At 45.6% G+C, this 24,804-nt stretch overlaps 1 protein-coding gene across 4 annotated transcripts in view; it reads right to left on the reverse strand.

The window, feature by feature from the left end:
• Positions 1–22,643, reverse strand: part of cgnl1 (cingulin-like 1) — a 226,906-nt gene extending 204,263 nt beyond the window's left edge. Inside the window, exon 1 of one of the 4 annotated variants that reach the window (XM_072278440.1) lies at positions 22,620–22,643. The gene's annotated coding sequence lies outside the window, so the exon portion shown is untranslated. The other 3 variants (XM_072278437.1, XM_072278439.1, XM_072278443.1) reach the window with 3 other exon arrangements.
• Between the last annotated feature and the right edge of the window lie 2,161 nt (positions 22,644–24,804).

The raw sequence follows: 24,804 nt of genomic DNA on the forward strand, positions 1-24,804 counted from the left end.
CACTGCTTCTCAGCTCTCATTTGTGCCAGGTATTCACTATTCCCTCTGTCCTTCCCCTCTCTGACGCAGAACATTCTGTCCTCAGTAAGGGCCTCACCTTTGTCCCCCTGCACCCACACCTCAGTGAGTTCCGCACCCACCACAGCGCTGAGCTCTTCTTCTACGTCTTCGCATCTGAGCCTACTTCTTTAGCAAGAATACTTCAGCCCACACCAATGACCCCTTCTCCCATCTTCAACGCTCCCCTTCTTCCTGGACACCCTGCTCTGGTCTGCTGTCTTCTCTGGATCTTTTCATTGTTAACTGCCAATGGGACATCAACTGTCTTGACTTCACCACTCCTCTCTCAATTCCAACCTCATTCCTTCTGAATGCACTGCTCACCATTCTCCACACTAATCCTAACTTCACCTTCAAACCCACAGATGGGGGGTGGGGTGCTCTAATGGTCTGGCGAGCTGACGTCTAACCTCATTGAGGTCAGACAACAACTCTCAGACACTCCACTTACATACCCCTCGGACAGGACCCCACTAAGGAGCACCAGGCCATGGCCACCGGTACCATCACTGACCTTATTAACTCTGGTGCCAGCTACTTCATCGTTCCCCTACTCCACCTCCCATTTCTACCTCTTACCCAAGATCCACAAACCTGCCTGTCCAGGTAGACCCATTGTTTCTGCCTGTTCTGCCCTACTAAACTCATATCGGCTTACCCCGACTTTGTTTTATCCCCCCCCCCCACCCCGGTTCAGTCCCTTCCTGCCTACATCCATGACACATCACACGCTCAATGACTTTAAGTTCTCTGGTCCCGATTGTTTCTATACACTTTTCTTCCCCTACCAGGAGGGCCTTAAGCTCTCAGTTTCTTTATAGGCAACAGATCTGGCCCGTCCCCTCCACCACCACTCCCCTTCAGCTGACGGAATTGGTCCTCACTCTCAATAATTTCTCCTTCGGCTCCTCCTTCTTCCTCCAAGCCAAAGGCATAGCCATGGGCATGCACATGGGTCCCAGCTATGCTAGCCTTTTTGTTGACTATGTGGAACAGTCTATGTTCCAAGCCTATACTGGTATCACTCCCCGATTTTTCCCTGCTACATACAGCCCTGATGAAGGGTCCTGGCCCGAAACATCAACTGCTTACTCTTTTCCATAAATACTGTCTGGCCTACTGAGTTCCTCCAGCATTTTGTGTAGCTTGCTTGAACTTCCAGCATCTGCAGATTTTTCTCCTGTTCGAGATAATGGAGGAGTGACAGTCTGTTTCCAAGAGGAACTTGATCTCGAAGCTGATATTGATAGAAAGAAGCTTTGTTAGAAATCTTTGTTTAGCAAGAGTGGGGTGTGATGGATATTCACTGTCCTAGGCCAATGCGCTTCTGTCTCATGTTTGTTAAACTTGCTTTTTTAAAAAACAGCAGCTGCTATTTGAAAGATCATGGACAGCTGTAAATAAACTTTAACTATAGTGCTTTGTTTAACTTCTGGTTGAAATGGAACTCAGTCATCAGTTCTTGAAATGCAAGTAGAAAGCAGTAATCACTCTGAAGTTAAATAAGCACTCTAGAACAGTTTTTCAGACATCCTGCCTGTGAGAAAGCAGATGCTAATCACTGTACTTGCTTCATTACTGCTCAAGGTGTAGTACAAGACAATGGGTTGTTTAATTTGGGTTGCTCCAAACAGACAAGCTGACTCTTAATTGCTTAGTTCAAGGAAGCTTGTAGAACAGATGGATAATATCATTTAGCATATCAAAAGCTGTGTGCGAATGTGCTTGAGGACTTTAGCTTTACAATATTTATTGGAGGAGGCTGAGATGAAAAAGATGCTTTTAGACCACTTGTGTTAAAAGGATATCTGAGGAAATATCACTTGTGTGTGAAGTTATCCAAGTTCTCCCCCCACCCTTTCGCGAATCGGCCCAGACAGACAGGAACAGCAGGGCTCTCACAGCTAACGGTACGAGCTAACAGTTTAAAAAGTTCACCTGTCTGGCGAGGTAAGTGGGTGAGTAGACTTATTTTTCCTGTTTCATTCCCATAGAATTAGATAGCATGCCTGCAGGGTTAGTGCTTTGTTCAGGGTGTCAGATGTGGGAATCGTGGGAGACCACCAGGCCTCCCTGATGACCACATTTGCGCCAGGTGCACTGAGATGCAACTCCTCAGAGACCGTGTTAGGGATCTGGAGCTGCAGCTTGATGACCTACTGCTTATCAGGGAAAGTGAAGAGGTGATAGACCGGAGCTACAGGGAGGTAGTCATCCCTAGGCTACAGGGCTCAGAAAACTGGGTCACTGTCAAGAGAGGGAAGGGAAATGCCTGGACAGTGGAGAGCACACCTGTGGCTGTCCCTCTCAGCAACAAATATCTTGTTCTGGATGCTGTTGAGGGGGATGACCTGACGGGGGACGCCCACGGTGACTGGGTCTCTGGTACTGAGCCTGGCGCTGTTGTGCAGGGGAGAAGGAGGGTGAAGAGAAATGCGGTAGTCATAGGGGATTCCATAGTCAGGGGAACGGACAGGAGATTCTGTGAGCCTGATTGAGATACCCGCATGGTGTGTTGCCTCCCAGGTGCCAGGGTACGGGATGTCTCGGATCGGGTCCAGAATATTCTGAAGGGGGAGGGTGAGCAGCCAGTTGTCTTGGTACATGTTGGTACCAATGACATAGATAGGACAAAGGAGGAGGTCCTGAAGAGAGATTTCCAGGAGTTAGGAGGGAAGCTGAGAAGCAGGACCTCCAGGGTAGTAATCTTGGGATTGCTACCTGTGCCACGTGCTAGCGAGGGCAAGAATAGTCGGATCAGGCAGATGAATGCGTGGTTGAGAGACTGGTGCAGGGGGCAGAGATTCAGATTCTTGGATAATTCTGATCTCTTCTGGGGGAAGTATGACCTGTTCAAAAAGGACAGGTTACACCTGAACCCGAAGGGGACCAATATCCTGGCGGGAAAGTTTAATAGAGCTGTTAGGGAGGGTTTAAACTAATTTAGCAGGGGGATGGGAACTGGGATGACAGAGCGGAGGAAGGAGAAAACAGAAATAAATCTAAGATAGTGAGCAGTAAAGATATCAGGAAAGACAGGCAGGTGATGGGGCAAATTTGTAGCCATTGGGATGAGTTGCAGTGCAATAAACTTGCAGTGAAATCAAAGCGAAAAGTACCAAATACTGGTCTTAAGGTGTTATACTTAAAAGCACGCAGCTTAAGGAATAAGGTGGATGATCTTGTCGTACAGCTACAGATTGGCAGGTATAATATCGTGGCCATCACTGAGACGTGGCTAAAGGATGCATGTCTCTGGGAGCTGAACGTCCAAGGATACACGGTGTATCGGAAGGATAGGAAGGTAGGCAGAGGGGGAGGTGTGGCTTTATTAGTAAGAAATGATATTAAATCATTAGAAAGAGGTGATATAGGATCGGAAGGTACAGTATCTTTATGGGTTGAGCTAAGAAATCACAGGGGTAAAAGGACCCTGATGGCAATTATTTATAGGCCTCCAAACAGCTGCAGTGATGTGGACTACAAATTACAACAGGAAATAGAAAAGGCTTGTCAGAAGGGCAGTGTTATGATAATTGTGGGGGTCTTTAACATGCGAGTAGATTGGGGAAATCAGGTCGGCACTGGATCTCAAGAGAGAGAATTTGTAGAATGTCTGTGAGATGGCTTTTTGGAACAGCTTGTTGTTGAGCCCACTAGGGGATTGGCTGTACTGGATTGGGTATTGTGTAATGAACCAGAGGTGATTAGAGAGATTGAGGTGAAGGAACCCTTAGGAGGCAGTGATTATAACATGATTGAGTTCACTGTGAAATTTGAAAAAGAGAAGCCGAAATCTGATGTGTCGGTATTTCAGTGGAGTAAAGAAAATTACAGTGGCATGAGAGAAGAACTGGCCAAAGTTGACTGGAAAGGGACACTGGTGGGAAAGATGGCAGAGCAGCAGTGGTTGGAGTTTATGCGAGAAGTGAGGAAGGTGCAAGACAGGTATACTCCAAAAAAGAAGAAATTTTCGAAGAATGAAGTCTGAGAGTCGGAGCGGGAGTGCGGAGGAAGACATTTTTGAAATTTTCGTTTTTTTTTCTCTCTATCAGCGTTCAGAGAGGCGGGACTGCGCAGGCGTGTGACGTCGGGCAGTGCAGCACAGCAGATTTAAAAGGGCAGAAATCTTGCTTCGGGTTTGATTCGAAGAAGGAAGACTGAGAGTCGGAGCGGGAGTGCGGAGGAAGACATTTTTGAAATTTTCGGGTTTTTTTCCATCAGCGTTCAGAGAGGCGGGACTGCGCAGGCATGTGGTGTTGGGCAGTGCAGCGCGGCAGATTTAAAAGGAACAGAGCCTCACACAGCAGGCAGCGGAGTTTGCGGGCAGCGGAGTGAGCCGGGAGCAGAGTGAAGGCTTAAGGGCTTTGGCTCAACGGGCTTAGGTGGAAACGGGCGAGGCGAGGAAGGTTTGGCATTCATTTTCTGTTGTTATTTGAGGAGAGGGGTAGTATGAGTGTGAGGGAAGTTTGTTGTTCTCGGTGTTGGATGTGGGAGGCCCTGGAGTCTCCAAGCCTCCCGGACGTCCACATCTGCGCCAAGTGCATCGAGATGCAGCTCCTAAGGGACCGCGTTACGGAACTGGAGCTGCAGCTCAATGACCTTCGTCTGGTCAGGGAGAGTGAGGAGTTGATAGAGAGGAGTTATAGGCAGGTGGTCACACCGGGGCCACGGGAGGCAGACCAGTGGGTCACGGTTAGGAGGGGGAAGGGGAAGAGTCAGGTAATAGAGAGTACCCCGGTGGCTGTGCCCCTTAACAATAGGTACTCCTGTTTGAGTACTGTTGGGGGGGACAGCTTACCCAGGGGAAGCGACAGCGGCCGTGCCTCCGGCACAGAGTCCGGCCCTGTAGCTCAGAAGGGTAGGGCAAGGAAGAGGAGGGCAGTTGTAATAGGGGACTCAATAGCAAGGGGGTCAGATAGGCGATTCTGTGGACGCAGTCCAGAGACCCGGATGGTAGTTTGCCTTCCTGGTGCCAGAGTCCGGGATATTTCTGATCGTGTCCAAGATATCCTGAAGTGGGAGGGTGAGGAGCCAGAGGTCGTGGTACATATAGGTACCAATGACATAGGTAGGAAAAGGGAAGAGGTCCTGAAAGGAGAATATAGGGAGCTAGGAAGGGAGTTGAGAAAAAGGACCGCAAAGGTAGTAATCTCAGGATTACTGCTTGTGCCACGCGACAGTGAGAGTAGGAATGCGATGAGGTGGAGGATACATGCGTGGCTGAGAGATTGGAGCAGGAGGCAGGGATTCAAGTTTTTGGATCATTGGGACCTCTTGGTGCAGGCGTGACCTGTACAAAAAGGATGGGTTACACTTGAATCCTAGGGAGACCAATATCCTGGCAGGGAGATTAGCGAGGGCTACTGAGGTGACTTTAAACTAGAATGGTTGGGGGTTGGGAATCAAATTAAGAGGCTAGGCGAGAGGAGGTTAGTTCACAACAGGGGGATGGGAACCAGTGCAGAGAGACAGAAGGGTATAAAGTGAGGGTAGAAGCAAAAAGTAGTAAGGAGAAAAGTAAAAGTGGCAGGCCGACAAATCCAGGGCAAGCATCAAAAAGGGCCACTTTTCAACATAATTGTATAAGGGCTGAGAGAGTTGTAAAAGAGCGCCTGAAGGCTTTGTGTGTCAATGCAAGGAGCATTCGTAACAAGGTGGATGAATTGGAAGTGCAGATTGTTATTAATGATTATGATATAGTTGGGATCACAGAGACATGGCTCCAGGGTGACCAAGGATGGGAGATCAACGTTCAGGGATACTCAATATTCAGGAGGGATAGACATGAAAGAAAAGGAGGTGGGGTGGCGTTGCTGGTTAAAGAGGAGATTAACGCAATAGAAAGGAAGGACATAAACCGGGAAGATGTGCAATCGATATGGGTAGAGCTGCATAACACTAAGGGGCAGAAAACGCTGGTGGAAGTTGTGTACAGGCCACCTAACAGTAGTAGTGAGGTTGGGGATGGTATTAAACAGGAAATTAGAAATGTGTGCAATAAAGGAACAGCAGTTATAATGGGTGACTTCAATCTACATGTAGATTGGGTGAACCAAATTGGTAAAGGTGCTGAGGAAGAGGATTTCTTGGAATGTATGCGGGATGGTTTTTTGAACCAACATGTCGAGGAACCAACTAGAGAGCAGGCTATTCTAGACTGGGTTCTGAGCAATGAGGAAGGGTTAATTAGCAATCTTGTCGTAAGAGACCCCTTGAGTAAGAGTGACCATAATATGGTGGAATTCTTCATTAAGATGGACAGTAACATAGTTAATTCAGAAACAAAGGTTCTGAACTTAAAGAAGGGTAACTTTGAAGGTATGAGACATGAATTAGCTAAGATAGACTGGCAAATGACACTTAAAGGGTTGACGGTGGATATGCAATGGCAAGCATTTAAAGATCGCATCGATGAACTACAACAATTGTTCATCCCAGTTTGGCAAAAGAATAAATCAAGGAAGGTAGTGCACCCGTGGCTGACAAGAGAAATTAGGGATAGTATCAATTCCAAAGAAGAAGCATACAAATTAGCCAGAAAAAGTGGCTCTCCTGAGGACTGGGAGAAATTTAGAGTTCAGCAGAGGAGGACAAAGGGCTTAATTAGGAAGGGGAAAAAAGATTATGAGAGAAAACTGGCAGGGAACATAAAAACTGACTATAAAAGCTTTTATAGATATGTAAAAAGGAAAAGACTGGTAAAGACAAATGTAGGTCCCCTACAGACAGAAACAGGTGAATTGATTATGGGGAGCAAGGACATGGCAGACCAATTGAATAATTACTTTGGTTCTGTCTTCATTAAGGAGGACATAAATAATCTTCCAGAAATAGTAGGGGACAGAGGGTCCAGTGAGATGGAGGAACTCAGCGAAATACATATTAGTAGGGAAGTGGTGTTAGGTAAATTGAAGGGATTAAAGGTAGATAAATCCCCAGGGCCAGACAGTCTGCATCCCAGAGTGCTTAAGGAAGTAGCCCAAGAAATAGTGGATGCATTAGTGATAATTTTTCAAAACTCGTTAGATTCTGGACTAGTTCCTGAGGATTGGAGGGTGGCTAATGTAACCCCACTTTTTAAAAAGGGAGGGAGAGAGAAACCGGGGAATTACAGACCGGTTAGCCTAACGTCGGTGTTGGGGAAACTGCTGGAGTCAGTTATCAAAGATGTGATAACAGCACATTAGGAAAGCGGTGAAATCATCGGACAAAGTCAGCATGGATTTGTGAAAGGAAAATCATGTCTGACGAATCTCACAGAATTTTTTGAGGATGTAACTATAGAGTGGATAGGGGAGAACCAGTGGATGTGGTATATTTGGATTTTCAAAAGGCTTTTGACAAGGTCCCACACAGGAGATTAGTGTGCAAACTTAAAGCACACGGTATTGGGGGTAAGGTATTGATGTGGATAGAGAATTGGTTAGCAGACAGGAAGCAAAAAGTGGGAATAACCGGGACCTTTTCAGATTGGCAGGCAGTGACTAGTGGGGTACCGCAAGGCTCAGTGCTGGGACCCCAGTTGTTTACAATATATATTAATGACTTGGATGAGGGAATTAAATGCAGCATCTCCAAGTTTGTGGATGACACGAAGCTGGGCGGCAGTGTTAGCTGTGAGGAGGATGCTAAGTGGATGCAGGGTGACTTGGATAGGTTGGGTGAGTGGGCAAATTCATGGCAGATGCAATTTAATGTGGATAAATGTGAAGTTATCCACTTTGGTGGCAAAAATAGGAAAACAGATTATTATCTGAATGGTGGCCGATTAGGAAAAGGGGAGGTGCAACGAGACCTGGGTGTCATTATACACCAGTCATTGAAAGTGGGCATGCAGGTACAGCAGGCGGTGAAAAAGGAGAATGGTATGCTGGCATTTATAGCAAGAGGATTCGAGTACAGGAGCAGGGAGGTACTACTGCAGTTGTACAAGGCCTTGGTGAGACCACACCTGGAGTATTGTGTGCAGTTTTGGTCCCCTAATCTGAGGAAAGACATCCTTGCCATAGAGAGAGTACAAAGAAGGTTCACCAGATTGATTCCTGGGATGGCAGGACTTTCATATGACGAAAGACTGGATGAACTAGGCTTGTACTCATTGGAATTTGGAAGATTGAGGGGGGATCTGATTGAAACGTATAAAATCCTAAAGGGATTAGACAGGCTAGATGCAGGACGATTGTTCCCGATGTTGGGGAAGTCCAGAACGGGGGTCACGGTTTGACGACTGAGATTAGGAAAAACTTCTTCACACAGAGAGAGGTGAATCTGTGGAATTCTCCGCCACAGGAAACAGTTGAGGCCAGTTCATTGACTATATTTAAGAGGGAGTTAGATATGGCCCTTGTGGCTAGGGGGATCAGAGGGTATGGAGGGAAGGCTGGTGCAGGGTTCTGAGTTGGATGATCAGCCATGATCATAATAAATGGCGGTGCAGGCTCGAAGGGCCGAATGGCCTACTCCTGCACCTATTTTCTATGTTTTCGAATGGAAAAAGGATGCAACCGTGGCTGACAAGAGAAGTCAAAGCCAAAGTTAAAGCAAAGGAGAGGGCATACAAGGAAGCAAAAATTAGTGGGAAGACAGAGGATTGGGAAGATTTTAAAACCTTACAAAAGGAAACTAAGAAGGGCATTAAGAGAGAAAAGACAAACTACGAAAGGAAGCTAGCAAATAATATCAAAGAGGATACTAAAAGCTTTTTCAAGTATATAAAGAGTAAAAGACGGGTTAGAGTAGATATAGGACTGATAGAAAATGATGCTGGAGAAATTGTAATGGGAGATAGGGAGATGGCAGAGGAACTGAACGAGTACTTTGCATCAGTCTTCACTGAGGAAGACATCAGCAGTATACCGGACACTCAAGGGTGGCAGGGAAGAGAAGTGTGAACAGTCACAGTTACAACAGAGAAAGTACTCAGGAAGCTGAATAGTCTAAAGGTAGATAAATCTCCCGGACCAGATGGAATGCACCCGCGTGTTCTGAAGGAAGTAGCTGTGGAGATTGCGGAGGCATTAGCGATGATCTTTCAAAAGTCGATAGATTTTGGCATGGTTCCAGAGGACTAGAAGATTGCAAATGTCACTCTGCTATTTAAGAAGCGGGCAAGGAAGCAAAAAGGAAATTATAGACCTGTTAGCTTGACATCGGTGGTTGGGAAGTTGTTGGAGTCGATTGTCAAGGATGAGGTTACAGAGTACCTGGAGGCATATGACAAGATAGGCAGAACTCAGTGTGGATTCCTTAAAGGAAAATCCTGCCTGACAAACCTATTACAATTTTTTGAAGAAATTACCAGTAGGCTAGACAAGGGAGATGCAGTGGATGGCGTATATTTGGATTTTCAGAAGGCCTTTGACAAGGTGCCACACATGAGGCTACTTAACAAGATAAGAGCCCATGGAATTATGGGGAAGTTACATACATGGATAGAGCGTTGGCTGATTGGCAGGAAACAGAGAGTGGGAATAAAGGGATCCTATTCTGGTTGGCTGTCGGTTACCAGTGGTGTTCCACAGGGGTCCATGTTGGGGCCGCTTCTTTTTACATTGTACATCAACAATTTGGATTATGGAATAGATGGCTTTGTGGCTAAGTTTGCTGACGATACAAAGATAGGTGGAGGGGCCGGTAGTGCTGAGGAAACGGAGAGTCTGCAGAGAGACTTGGATAGATTGGAAGAATGGGCAAAGAAGTGGCAAATGAAATACAATGTTGGAAAGTGTATGGTTATGCACTTTGGCAGAAGAAATAAACAGGCAGACTATTATTTAAATGGGGAAAGAATTCAAAGTTCTGAGATGCAACGGGACTTGGGAGTCCTCGTACAGGATTCCCTTAAGGTTAACCTCCAGGTTGAGTCAGTAGTAAAGAAGGCAAATGCAATGTTGGCATTCATTTCAAGGGGAATAGAGTATAAGAGCAGGGATGTGATGTTGACGCTCTATAAGGCGCTGGTGAGACCTCACTTGGAGTACTGTGGGCAGTTTTGGCCTTATTTAAGAAAGGATGTGCTGATGTTGGAGAGGGAACAGAGAAGATTCACTTGGAATGATTCCCCAAATGAGAGGGTTAACATATGAGGAACGTTTGTCCGCTCTTGGACTGCATTCCTTGGAGTTTAGAAGAATGAGGGGAGACCTCATAGAAACATTTCAAATGTTGAAAGGCATGGACAGAGTGGATATGGCAAAGTTGTTTCCCATGATGGGGGAGTCTAGTACGAGAGGGCATGACTTAAGGATTGAAGGGCGCCCATTCAGAACAGAAATGCAAAGAAATTTTTTTAGTCAGAGGGTGAATCTATGGAATTTGTTGCCTCGGGCAGCAGTGGAGGCCAAGTCATTGGGTGTATTTAAGGTAGAGATTGATAGGTATCTGAGTAGCTAGGGCATCAAAGGTTATGGTGAGAAGGCGGGGGAGTGGGACTAAATGGGAGAATGGATCAGCTCATGATAAAATGGCGGAGCAGACTCGATGGGCCAAATGGCTGACTTCTGCTCCTTTGTCTTATTTTTATGGTATAAATGTAGAAAGCAGTTCAGGCTTGTTAGGACTGGGGTTAAAAAAAAGCTAGAAGAAACACGGAAGTAACACAGGGTGAACTAGAATCCATTTCTCCAGCTTTGGTTTCTCCTATGGACGACTAATTCATCTGTATTTTGGTTTGTCTTTTTACAGAAATTCTACCCGTGTTTTAAAAATCCTTAATCCTTGGAAATGTTCAAGACAGAAATCCTGAGTTATAAATGTGTTTTAAGAGTGTTGTGTGGATTTAAATGTGTATCACTGAAAATAAATGAACTGCTAGCTAGAAGTATCTTCTCCTTGGTAGGGAGAGGGGACCCACCACTCGAATAGTGGGTATTGGCAGCTAAACTCACCATGGATAATAAACAGGGAAATAAACTAGTCTTTGAATATTGGGTAGTTAGAATATAATCTCCCTTTAGTGACAGTACTCATGACTATTTATATCCGATACAGCTTAAAGTTTTTGTTTGAGTTTAGAACTCCACGGTCAGCAAACACAATACTATCACATCTAGGCCTTGTCTGCAGCTATGCGAATACACTGCCTTTTGAGATCCAGACATTAGATTAACCCTAGATAGCTTCAGTTCATTTAAAGTGTTTGGAGGAATTTTCAAAAAGTTTTCCCTAATTGACCTACATTTTTAAATCTGCACTTTTACCCACTACAAGAGTTTACAAGGATGCTGGAGAAAGAGAGCAGCTTGAAAGTTGGAAATGTTTTGACAGCCGGCAAAGCTGGGGGCAGGGATGTATCAGATGCCAGTGCTCTGCAGATGTGGACGTTTATTGAATATTTGAGCCCCCGACAGTCAGCCCCAGCACCGTCTGAAGGTTAAGATCTGTCTTCCAGATCCAGCTGAGGCCCTTTTGGAGAATGAGCGTGCTTGAGCGTGAGCAATGGAACCTGTTCAGAAACATCCAGAGCACAGAATTCCTGCACTCTGTCAGGGAGAGATGAACCAGACAGAATCATGTTCCAGATTACTATTGTGACACAGTCCGCAGGAAATCTGATACAAACATGAAAGAAATAACTTGAGTGTTCAGGCAAGGTGTCCCTGAGTATAGCCAGTGTCTACAAAAAACAGCCAAGACCACTTGTGTACATCAAGCTGGAGTCTGACCAGCATTTTATCAGCAGCAAAAGTCAGCATTCACAAGAGAACTGATTCAACGGTGAAAAAAAATTATCTACGTGCCTGTCCTTCCTTGAGCGATGATCTACAAACACAGTCTGAACAATTTGTCTTGAGAAGGCACAAGATCAGAGGGTGGGCTTGTGTTCCCTTGAGTGAAGGGGGCTGAGGAGTGAACAGTCACACAGTAAAGCTTGTACAAAGGAGGGCTACAGGAGCAGCAATCCCCAGAATCCTAACGCACGACTTATTCCATAATGACAGTGGCCTCACTGTTACACATGCAGTAACGTCAGGGGCATTATGTATTTCGAAGCTTATCTTTTAATGAAGCAACATCCACAAGTGTTCTCCTCTAATACATGGAAACACGATTGTTCTTTATGCTAGGTTTACATATGGAGTCCTTGTGATTGTCTACATTCAAATTTTAGACCATTGAAACATCTAATTATTGCTCAATAGTATCTTGTGTACCTAATAATATATAATTAAGATAAAGTGACCACCTCTGGTCACACAGTGCAGATTACCAAAAAAAACCTGAAAGAGAACATTAAACTAAAGCCAATCTCTATCAGCAACTAAATTGAGAACACAGCTCAATAAAATTGAAAGCAAATGCTTAAAAGCTGGATAAAAAATGAATCATTCCCCAAAAACCCTAATGTACAAAGATCCTGAACGATAGTATACACTGCCATAGAACAAACATTTGGGCCTTTGTAGCTGCGTAAACTGGTACAAAAGCGGATACAAAAGCTGAGATAACCATCAAGTCCAAAGATGATGAATCATATCTTGCTTGGTCCAGACTTTGATGATTAAATTTGCATTTACTCTTGTTGGTCAGTCCTGAACAATTAATGGCAAATATGCAGTTATAAAAGATGTAAATTTGGTGCGCAATCTTGGTCAGCATCAAGGAGTTGAGCACAGTATAATTCTAGAAACTATGTAAGCGAGCTTCTGTGTATGTAAATGGTAAATGAAATGGCAACACAGCAAAGCCTACCGCCAAATCCATTAGAAAAACATATAACCACTTCCCTCGACTTGTAAAGGAAACTCAAACAATACGGATGAGTAATGCATTTGCTTTCATCTTTGCAAAAACAATATTCACTGGAATACAATAGCTACTTTCAATCCAACTCTACTTTTGACCCTGTAAAATTTTCCTTTTATTGTGCTGCAGGAGGCTTGTTTTTGGCCACATTGCACATTTTTATACTTGACCTGAAGTAAACACAATGAACACAAGACAAATTTGCATTATAGTTATTGGAGAAAAGCCATGAAGGAGACCTAAAATTAAATCCTCACTACAGGTGAAGGAAGAACAAATTCCGGAGCTTTTGAAAACAACCAGTAGCAATGGACATAATAATATTTGCATTTGATCCACAGCCACATCAGATTCCAGTGCAGGCCAGCCTCACGTTCCACAATCCAGTGGTACCGAAGATGACCACTGATACTGAAGATAACTACTCATACTGCTCCACCATTTGAGAATGACTGATTTATTTCCCCTCTCAAACCCAGTTTCCTGCCTTCTCCCTGTAATGCCTAATGCCCTTACTAATTCCCGCTGCTTGTCCATAAGGATTGCACGTGGGTTTCCTCCGAGTGCCCCGGTTTCCTCCCACAGTCTCAAGGTTAATTGGTCATTGTCAATTGTCCTGTGATTGGGTTAGGGTGAGGTCGGGGTTGCTGGGTGGTGCAGCTCGAAGGATCCATGCTGTATCTCAGTAAATAAAAACCAAGAATCTATCAACCTCAAGTCTAAGCATACCCAATAAATTGGTCTCCACAGCCACCTGTGGCAATGAATTCCACAGATTCACCACCCTCTGGCTAAAGACATTCCTCCCCGTGTCTGTTCTAAAGGGACGTCCTTGTATTCTGACGGTGTGCCCACTGGTCCTGAACTCTCCCACTATACTATTATGAAGATGATAAAGATTACCTTTATTTGTCACACAAACATAAAAACATAGTGTATTATTTGTATCAAATCAAATCAGTGAGGATTATACTGGATGCAGCCCACAGGTGTTGCCAGCATAGCATGCCCACAACTTAGTAACCCTAACCACACATCCTTGGAACGTCAGAGGAAACCCAGACCACCTGGAGGAAACACACACAGTCACAAGGAGAACGTATGAGCAGTCACCAGAGGGAATCGAACCACTAAGCCTCTCAATATTCAACAGAATTCAATGAGTTCCCCTCGTTCTTCTAAACTCCAGCAAGTACAGACCCAGAGCCATCAAATACATCTCAAGAACCTTTTCGTTCTTGTGAAACTCCTCTGGAACTCTCCAATGCCAGCACGTAATTCTCAGATAAGGTGCTCGAAATTGTCCACAGTACTCCAAATCCAGTCTGACCAAGCCTCAGTCTGACACCCAAGGCTGCCCTCCCCCCCCCATCATCGCCCCCGTGGGCTACACTAGTACATGTCCCATGTCCCCACCGGGATGCATATCAATGGGCTCATTGGACTATGTTGTGACAGGGCATAGAAATCTCACTATTCTGTTTTAGGAGTTATTCATAGAACATTAATGCTTTAGCTAAACCATTCCAAACCTCCAGAGTATAAAACTCAAACAGGGCAAGCTGGTGAATAGGAGACAAACACAAAGGGCTCAGCACACCAGAGAGCCCGTTACATACGTCAGCAAAACATGAAGCCTCTGACCTTCACTACAGCTTTCCTAAGGGGGTCTCACCGCTGTTCCCGTTTGGGTTTATTGTCACCTGACTCCAAGGTGACGGCTGTTACAAGATGGTGGCAAAAAGTGGCAACTCTCAGCATGCAGCTCTGATGGGAATCATCGTTTAGGACCACTACAGCTGAAATCCATTCGCAGCCACGGGTATGGCATTAAGCAACAACACTTAAAGATGTTCAAAAAAATCTATCAATCCTCAAAATCGACAGACCTTGGAGGACAAATCTAGGTCGTGAGTGCAGTTCCTCTTTAAGAAATCAGGGGTGTGGAAGGCTTTCTGGGCTACAAGTATGACCAAAAAGCAGAGCCCTTAGATCCCACTCCTGACTATCCTGCTGGCAAACATAGTCTCTGGAAAATAAAATTCCAGACCTCAGAGCAAGATTGCAATACCAGAGGCACATCAGGGACTGCTGTCCATTTTATGCGATGAGCATGTTTTCCACCGTCATTCTGGTGGTGGTGTACAAATCACCTCTGGCCTACATCTACAGCACATCCTGATGCCACAGCAATCTCAAAACAGCACATCCTGATGCCACAGCACATCCTGATGCCCACCCTATCACTGTGGGGGTTTTCAACCAGGCCAGCTTGAAGCAGCCTCTGACCAACTACCATCAATGTATCACCTGTGGAACCAGAGGAACCAGCACACTTGACCACCGTTATGCCACCATCAACAACACTTACCGTGCCATCCTACAGCGCACTTTGGAAAGTCCGATCACCTGGCTGTACTTCTACTCCCAGCGTACAGGCAGAGAGTGAAGGCCACATGGCCAGTGGTGAGGACCATGAAGGTACGGTCAGGGGAGGCAGAGGAGCACTTGACTGTTTCAAGTTGGGCGACGATAGAATATTCAGGGATTCAATTCAAATCTGAATGAATACACCACAGCTATCACGTCACTGACTTCATCAAGACTTGTGTATTTGAGCATGTGGACGAGCCCATCATCAAGGGCATAACCCCTTCTCATTGCTACCATCGAGCATGTGGTACAGGAGCCTGAAGATACTCACTCAACGTTTCAGGAACAGCTTCTTCCCCTCTGCCATCAGACTTCTGAATGGACAGTAACCTACTTACACCACCTCAATTTTTTTGCTCTCCTTTTGCACTACTTAATTTATTCTAATATATTTTTAACAGGAATTTATATTTTTATTATTTCGCATTGCAATGCACTGCCACCACAAAACAACAAATTTCACAACCTATGCCAGTGATACTAAACCTGATTCTGATTCACCACCTTCTCAAGGACAATATGGGATGGGTGTTGGAGAGGCCTGGCAAACGAAACTTATACCCTGTTAAAGAGCAAAACACAGAACAATATCCTGTAAGCAATGATTAGCATAAGTATCCCCTCAAGAAAAGAGGCAAAGTCAGCATGATTCACCCAGACATTACCTGCTCTGCATTTACTCACAGGCAATGTAATTGTCTGGAATAGCCTTCTGTTTAAGCAAGCACCACTCTCACAGTTCAACAGAACCTTAAGGCATACAAATTATTTGTTTAAAAGCCTATAAGCAGATTCTATAACTTTGAACCGCACTCATGATTGATAACCATATTTAATTGCAATTACATTTTTGCTTTTTTTCCTGGTCTCAGTGCAGATTTGAAAGCAGAGGGCAGTGATGACTGTCAGGAGTAATAAAGCCAATAGTGAGCATCCAAGCACACTACTTCCCTTTAATCACCAATGCTCAATCCAAATTAACTGCAAATGTTGAAATCCACTCACAGGAACTGAAATATAAACTGCAAGTTAATGCTATTAACTAGCAAACTGTGCTCTTGTTTTTGATAAACTTTCCATAATTGGTCATTTATAGCCTAAAAAAATTAGTCATTTAATGTTATCTGTCAAAGTGTTGTACATTGTGAGTAGTTAACATTTAGTGTTACCTGTCAAAGTGTTGTACATTGTGAGTAGTTAACATGTATTTCTTCTTGTGCTTGTCCAATCAAAACAAATATTCATTTTGTAACTTTATTTTCAAAATTAACTTAACACAAAACCTGCCATTTCAAATTTATGACTGTGGGATCATCTATTGAAGAGTGAAGGTAATTCATAGTGTCCATCTGTGTCACTGAGAAACCAACTTTGTAATGTCTTTAATGCAGCTTCCCAATAAACAGGGGGAATATTCCAATACGAGTAGCTTATGAAACCATGTAATATTAATTTTCTGTTGCACAACTATGTTTTCTAATGTCAAAACAATGTTCCTACTTCAAATATTAAGATAGATGTAGACAACATGTTCATAGATCTTCCAATGGAAATAACAGTGCTTCCATAGAACCTAAAGCACAGAAACAGGCCTTTTGGCCCTTCTTGGCTGTGCCGAACTATTTTCTGCCTAGTCCCACTGACCTGCACACGGACCATATCCCTCCATACACCTCCCATCCATGTATCTGTCCAATTTATTCTTAAATGTTAAAAAAGAACCCGCATTTACCACCTCATCTGGCAGCTCATTCCATACTCTCACCACTCTCTGTATGAAGAAGCCCCCCCTAATGTTTCCTTTAAACTTTTCCCCCCTCACCCTTAATCCATGTCCTCTGGTTTTTTTTTCTCCCCTTGCCTCAGTGGAAAAAGCTTGCTTGCATTCACTCTGTCTATACCCATCATAATTTTACATACCTCTATCAAATCTCCCCTCATTCTTCTACGCTCCAGGGAATAAAGTCCTAACCTATTCAACCTTTCTCTGTAACTGAGTTTCTCAAGTCCTGGCAACATCCTTGTAAACCTTCCCTGCACTCTTTCAACCTTATTAATGTCCTTCCTGTAACTTGGTGACCAAAACTGAACACAATTCTCCAGATTCGGCCTCACCAATGCCTTATACAACCTCATCATAACATTCCAGCTCTTATACTCAATACTTTGATTAATAAAGGCCAATGTACCAAAAGCTCTCTTTACGACCCTATCTACCTGTGACGCCACTTTTAGGGAATTTTGTATCTCTATTCCCAGATCCCTCTGTTCCACTGCACTCCTCAGTGCCTTACCATTAACCCTGTATGTTCTACCTTGGTTTGTCCTTCCAGTACCACTCAGTACCTCCTGTATCTAATAAAGTGACCACTGAATGTATGTTCACGGTCTTCTGCTGTAGCCCATCCACTTCAAAGTTCAACATGTTGTGCATTCAGAGATGCTCTTCTACGCATTGCTGTTGTAACACGTGGTTTTTGAGTTACTGTTGCCTTCCTGCACTGAGTATCAGGTGAGAGTGTGGGACAGGAGTCAGTGATAAAACATGTCTTACCAGTGACCGAGTCTTCTGCTAGTGAATCACAAAGCTTTACCCCTCGAGGTGAAAGAACTTCTCCTCGTTTCAGTCCTGAATGGCAGATTCCTTGTGCTGACACTTTGACACTCTAACCTGTCTTCCCTACAAATACCTTAACAGCCCCATCAGGAATCTTCTGGTTCAGCCGGATCACCTCTCACTAGAATAAAAAAACCATGTGGCTTTGACAATCCCCTCTCCCCAAACCCAGGAAACAATCTGATGAACCTTGAATGTAATTCCTTTCTTTTGTTGTAAATATGAGAAAAAACTGCAGATGCTCACATTTTTAATAAAAACACTCTGCAGGTCAGGCGGTGTTTGAGAGAAAAAAAATCATGGTCTCAGATCTGAAAAGTTAACTGTTGTCATCAACGCTGCCTGACCCGCTGAGTGTTTTTTTGTTCTGAGTTTCCTTCCTTCTGTCGGGTGACCAGACCTTTATATTACATTCCAGCCTGGGTCCTGTACCACTACAGCAAGGAGAGATAGGCAGTTTCAGGATTGATGCAAATTCCAACCAAGTTGAGCCTAATGATAACGGTAACGGCAGTCCAGCTTTACTGCAGTAAAGGTTCTCAATCACAAGATTGCGGAATAATAAAACCAGGACATACTGCTCATTGGTCACAGCAGAGCTAACACAGTGAAGGTCCTGCCTCACAAATTTATCAGATGATCAACTGAAAATAAATCTATCGTCATCCATTCAATCCCCAAATTAGCCAATCATATCTTGAGCAGCAGTTAGTGCTGCTGCCACACAAATCCCTCAGTTCGGCCAGGATTCTGTCTGAGAAGTTTGCACATTCTCCCTCTGCTCAGATGGGTTCCCCCATTCCCTCCACAACCCAGCAACACAAACCTGGTACTGGTGGGTGATATAGGAGGGAGATTGAAAATCTGGCTGCGTGGTGCCATAAGAACCACCTCTTACTCAATGTCAGCAAAACCAAGGAGCTGATTATTTACTTCAGGAGAAGGAAACCAGAGGTCCAGGAGCCAGTCCTCGTCAGTGGATCAGAGGTGTGGAGGGACAGCAACTTTAAATTCCTCTGTTATAATGTCAGAGGATCTATCCCGAGTCCAGCACATGAGTGCCATTACGAAGAAAGCATGACAGCACCTCTACTTTCTTTGGAGTTTGCTAAGATTCAGCACGTCAGCTAAAACTTTCACAAACTTCTACAGATGTGTGATGGAGTACATTGACTGGTTGCACCATGGCCTGGTATGGATACACTAAATCCCTTAAACAGAACACCCTCCCAAAAATAGTGGATACAGTTCAGTCCATCATGGGTAAAGCCCTCTTCACCACTGAGCACATCTACACAGAGTGTTGTCGCAGGAAAGCAGCATCCATTATCAGGGACACCCACCACCCAAGTCACACCCTCTTCTCATTGCTACCATCAGGAAGAAGGTACAGCAGTCTCAAATCTCACACCTCACACCACTAGGTTCAGTAACAGTTATTACCCCTCAACCATCGGGCTCTTGAACCAAATGGGATAACCTCACTCAGCTTCACATGCCCCATACTGGACTGTTCCCACAACCTTGGACTCACTTTCAAGGGCTCTTCATCTCATGTTCTCGAGATTTATTGCTACTTTATTATTATTTCTTTCTTTTTGTTTTAGCAGTTTGTTGTCTTTTACACACTGGTTGATGCCCAAGTTCGTGCGGTCTTTCATTGATTCTATTATGGTTATAATTCTATTATGGATTTATTAAGTATGCCCACAAGAAAATAAATCTCAGGGTTGTATATGATAATAAATTTACTTTGAACTGGTGCAGAGGAGGGGCATTGAGTCGTTGGTATACAAGAGAATAGGTTACATTGGAATAGGTATGGATTATGTTCAATGGGTTGCTTTGAGAACCAGCTTAGACCAGGTGGGCTGACATGAGAAAGCAAGTGCCAAGCTATTTCAATAACCCCAGGCTGCAGAAGCACAAAGATCCACTTCGTAGCATTTAATCTTCACAAAGACACAAGGAACACTTTACACAGCCAGCCACCACGATTCACTGGCCCCTGACAAACCAGGCTCCAAAGGACAACAGAAACAAGCCAGAAGACTACAGATGCTGGAACCTGGAGCAATACACAAAGCACTGGAGGAACTCAGCAGGTCAGGCAGCATCTCCAGTCAGCGTTTTGCATCAAGACCCCTCATTTGGACTGAAAGGTAGAGGGGAGGGGAGATGGCCAGTATAAAATGCTGGTGGGAAGTGATGGCGTAACGCCGACAGACCAAAACGAAATCCTAGAAGTGGTTGCTAACTTTGGGAAAGGGTTTATTGAAAAGGAAAAGATCCTAACTCCACAAATGTATTTGAATCAAAGAATCAGTTAAATATCAGTAACACTGAAAAACTCTTGGAAAGAATAAAAATACAGCTCTTGTGCACAAGGATCAGGTAAAATCCTGGACCCTAACCAATGTTGTCAGGGATGTCAAAATGCTTTAAAAAGGACAAACCACGTTAATATGCTGACTGTTGAGTTCAATTAAGTTTCCATTTTAAACTTCAAATGTTTTCAACAGTTTTCAGCAGTTCTAGAAGTGACTAAACACAACTTGAGTCAACCTGGTCTCCTTGAGGAGAGCTTTAAGTTTCACATAAAAGTATCAGTACAAGTTGCCTAGTCATTTGTTCAGGCCACTGATGTGTCTCGAAATACTATCCATTTACTCAGTGTCCCCCATCCCTGTCCTCACATTTTCAAGCACAGCAGCAAGTGTGTGAACTTCTTGCACCGGATGCTTCCAGCAGAATTGCACAACCTACATTTAGGTTGCAATTCCCATCCAGGTGATGGCTTCCACTGCAATTTTACTGATGCAAATCAACTAAAAATAAACACCAAACATACAGCAACAGGACCTTGGAGAAACTAACCTTGGAGAAGGAGAGAGTGAAAGAGGAGATGACAAAAAAATCAGCGATTAAGAGGAGAAAGAGCAGAAGTGAGAAAACGGGAGAGGCAAGTGGGATGGGGAACAGGACTGAGAAATGGGGGAGAGTTGGAGGGGGAACAGGACTGAGAAATGGGAAGGGGAGAGTGGGAGGGGGAACAGGAGGGAATTAAAGTGTATTGGGGAGGGTCCTGGGGAAAATGCGTTGAGAGAGCTGGGGTGAGAGACGGCGGACCAGAGACAGAAGGGGTGGCGGGGGGACGGAGAGGGAGAGATAGAGATAGAGAGGGGTCGGACTGATAGAAAGAGATTGGTGAAACTGTTGGCTCTTAGTTACCAGTGAGTAGTGACCCACTGAGTGGAAACGTTTCCTAGAATCAGGGACTGTCAGAAACTTTGCAACTACAGCGCACGGGCCTTTGGACACCCCAGATTGTGCGGACACGGCGGTGAGGAAAGCAGCAGCCGACGGTACACAGATAGCTTCCACAGATGGCTATGTGATTTGGGGAAATGTTCTCACTCGTCACAACCACGGATCCTTGCAAGTGAAGCAATTGCAGTGGACTGCCCAGGTGATGAGAGCCGAGCCCATTCCCTGAATAACTGTTTCCTTTCACTTCACTCTCTCTGTTCTTTGCCGTATATACAGGCTGCCTACTCCCATCCCGCCCGGCACCTCACCCCGGAGCCGTCGTTCCCACGCATAACCTGAAATACAGGATCAGCAGGTTGTGTGGGACATTGCAAGAATATTCAGTCCTGAACTCGCTGATACACGGGAATCACCAGCCTCTAACCTAGGACAAAGACACTAGCCAAACCCGTTCCGAAACTACCAATATACTACAGGGCTCAGGATGAATGAGCAAACCTTCCAGAAACCCTCTTTTAGCTTGTAACCTCCTGAAATACCACTTTTTTATGCGGTTGGGTCAATAATGGCCCTCGTGCACCATTCACAGAAACCTCAGGACCTCAGGTTTACCAATTTAAGCCAAATTTGTTTATAATTCAGTGAACACAGAGTTTCATGAAATCCTGTCTTTTGACAATTCCCAGGGGGGGATAAACCAGAACGTTGAGAGTTCATGAAAGTCATGAAAGTGTTCTGACAATTCCCACCCCCCCCCCCCGTACTCGGTACCTGCAACTTCTACCGGGTTCACTTTCAGCCTCGCTCCCCTCCCGGCGCCCCCACTGTACAGTAGTCACCAGATTCAACCGCTCTCAGTAAGTCGCTTCCTCGCAGTATTAAATTTTAGATTAAAACGCTGCAAAGATTAATTAGTCTACATTTATGTTGTGATTGGTGTATACTTCTAAATCAATCATGCTTGCAGAGAGATCGGATCAGTCAGCACGCCGCTAAAGTGACTCGTTCTCAAAATATGAACCAGCGCAGAAACTAGCATTGGATCCACTGCAACACACATAAAATGCTGAAGGAACTCAGCAGGCCAGGCAGCATCTACGGACAAGAGTTTCGGGCCGAGACCCTTCAGCAGGACTCGTGGTTTGTGGTTGGATCGACTGCTCCCACCTTGGGAGATAGCGGACAGGACAGTGAGTTAGTAACAAGCAGCGACATTTTTGTGTTAAATGAAGACCTGCATACACCAGCTCGAAGACACCTCAGCACCATCCGCTCCGGGCCGTTCCTGCTGGAACCAGCGAATCCGCACCCCCGCGTCCGAACGGTTCGACCCCCGACCGCCGGCAGCAGCTGAACGAACGCAACAAGTTGCAGGAGCGCCCGCCCGAGCTGCAGAGTGCGGACGGCTGGTTCCTGGCTCCACCCACGGACAGCTGGCGCGCCACCTCCTGCTCAAACCTCCAGCGCAACTCCTTGCACCTTGAGCTCCTACCCTGCCACTGTCACCGTGACTGCAGAGCCGTGCCCGCGCGGGGCTTCGACATCGGCGGAGAGCGCGCGTGCCCGCGTGGGGCTAAGACAGCGGCGGAGAGAGCGCGCGTGCCCGCGCGGGGCTTCGACGTCGGCGGAGAGCGCGCGTGCCCGCGTGGGGCTAAGACAGCGGCGGAGAGAGCGCGCGTGCCCGCGCGGGGCTTCGACATCGGCGGAGAGCGCGCGTGCCTGCGCGGGGCTAAGACAGCGGCGGAGAGAGCGCGCGCTGCAGGTGATTGATAGCCCGGGGGGGGGTTGCAGCTCCATCCTCTCTTCTCCATCCCCTCTCCCTTCCCCATCCTCCCCGACCCCTCAATCTCTCCATTCCCCATCCTCCCCGACCCCCCAATCTCTCCATTCCCCATCCTCCCTGACCTTACCCACAGCCCCACCCTAATCCTCCCAACCCCACACACAGTCCCATCCCTTTCACTCCCACTTCCTCTCCTCCCCTTCCGGAACCTTCAATCCCTCCACTCCCTCATCTAAATTGCACCTTCATCCCTCCTGGACCTCCACGTTATCCCCATCCACAGCTCCACTCCATTCCCACTCTCCCACAGCCAGCGGTCAGCCCTGTCCCAGCCTGGCCCAAGCACAAGTGAAGTTTACAGAGGAGAATAAATCTCCGGGGCTGGATGGGGTGTGTCCTCAGCCGCTGTGGATGGGGAGTGTCGGGGGGGGGGGTGGATGGGGAGTGTCGGGGGGGGGTGGATGGGGAGTGTCGGGGGGGTGGATGGGAGTGTCGAGGGGGGTGGATGGGAGTGTCGAGGGGGGTGGATGGGGAGTGTTGGGGGGGGTGCCAGACAAGTGAAGGACAACATACTGAACACTTTGAAAGGTGGGGATGATCAACATAGATCCTCTGCTGGGAAACATGACCTGACTAATGGGAGTTTTTTTTGAGGAGGTGGCCATACAAGTATATTGAAGAAGGTGCTGTGGTTGATGTGTTTACATGGACTTTAAGAAGGTCTTTGACAAGATCCCACGTGAAAGGCTGATTCAGAAGGGGTTGTTACAGCCTATGGTATCCACAGCAGGTTGGCAAATTGGATTCACAACTGGTTTGGTAATAGGAGGCAGGGAGTGATGGAGGATGGTTCCTTTAGTACTTGGAAGCCTGTGACCACATTAACGACAGCAAACACACGCAGGAGACATGATTGGTAAATTTGCAGAGAACATAAAAATTGGTAATATTGTTGATGGAGAAGAGAATAGTTCTTAGGTCACAGAATGTCATTGGTCATTTGGTCAGCGGGACAGTGCAATGACAGGTGGAATTTAATTCTGCTATGTGTAAGGTGATGCATTATGTGAGGTCCATTAAGGGTAGGACATACACAACCCTGATCTTAACAGAACAAAGGGATTTTTGGTGTATAAACCTGAATATCATAAATCCAAGCACCTGATAGAAGTACACAAAATGCCAAGAAGCATGGATAGGGTAGTTAGTCATAAACTTTTCCCCGTTGTAGAGATGACTAGGACTAGAGGGTGTAGTTTCAGAGTCAGAATCATGTTTAATATTGTTGGCATATGTTGTGAACACTATTGTATTGCAACAGCAGTGCATTGCGATACTGAGATACATCCCAGGATGTGCTGGGACACATCATCACTGATGGAACCAGCGATCATCGGGAGTTTCAGGTCTTTCAACATCAGCCACCCCCGCCCAAGTGACCCCGCCAGGGATGATCAGGCCCTGACTTGTGTCCCACCAGCATTGGTCCATAGATCACATCTCTTGATCCATAGCCTTTTGGAGGCATGTACAGCAGCCTCTGTGACAGTCCTGATGGTTCTTTTCATTACAGCTCCTGTCCCACCCAGGAGAGAGTAGGTTCTGCAGAGCAGCCAGATGGTAAAACCTCTATACCCCACCTCTATACTGTGCCCTCCACCCCTATCGAGTCTACAAACCTACATAATAATGAAAAGCAATACATAATAAAAAACTATAAATTCCAATATGATATATACACACATATATATAGCAGATATTTGCAAGAGTCCTTGGTGACATACCAAGTCTCCTCGTACCTCTAATGAAATATATCCACTGCTGTGCCTTCTGTGTAATTGCATCAATATGTTGGGCCCAGGACAGATCTTCAGAGATTTTGACACCCAGGAAC

Source organism: Mobula birostris, chromosome 14 (assembly GCF_030028105.1).
Source record: "Mobula birostris isolate sMobBir1 chromosome 14, sMobBir1.hap1, whole genome shotgun sequence".
NCBI lineage: Eukaryota > Metazoa > Chordata > Chondrichthyes > Myliobatiformes > Myliobatidae > Mobula > Mobula birostris.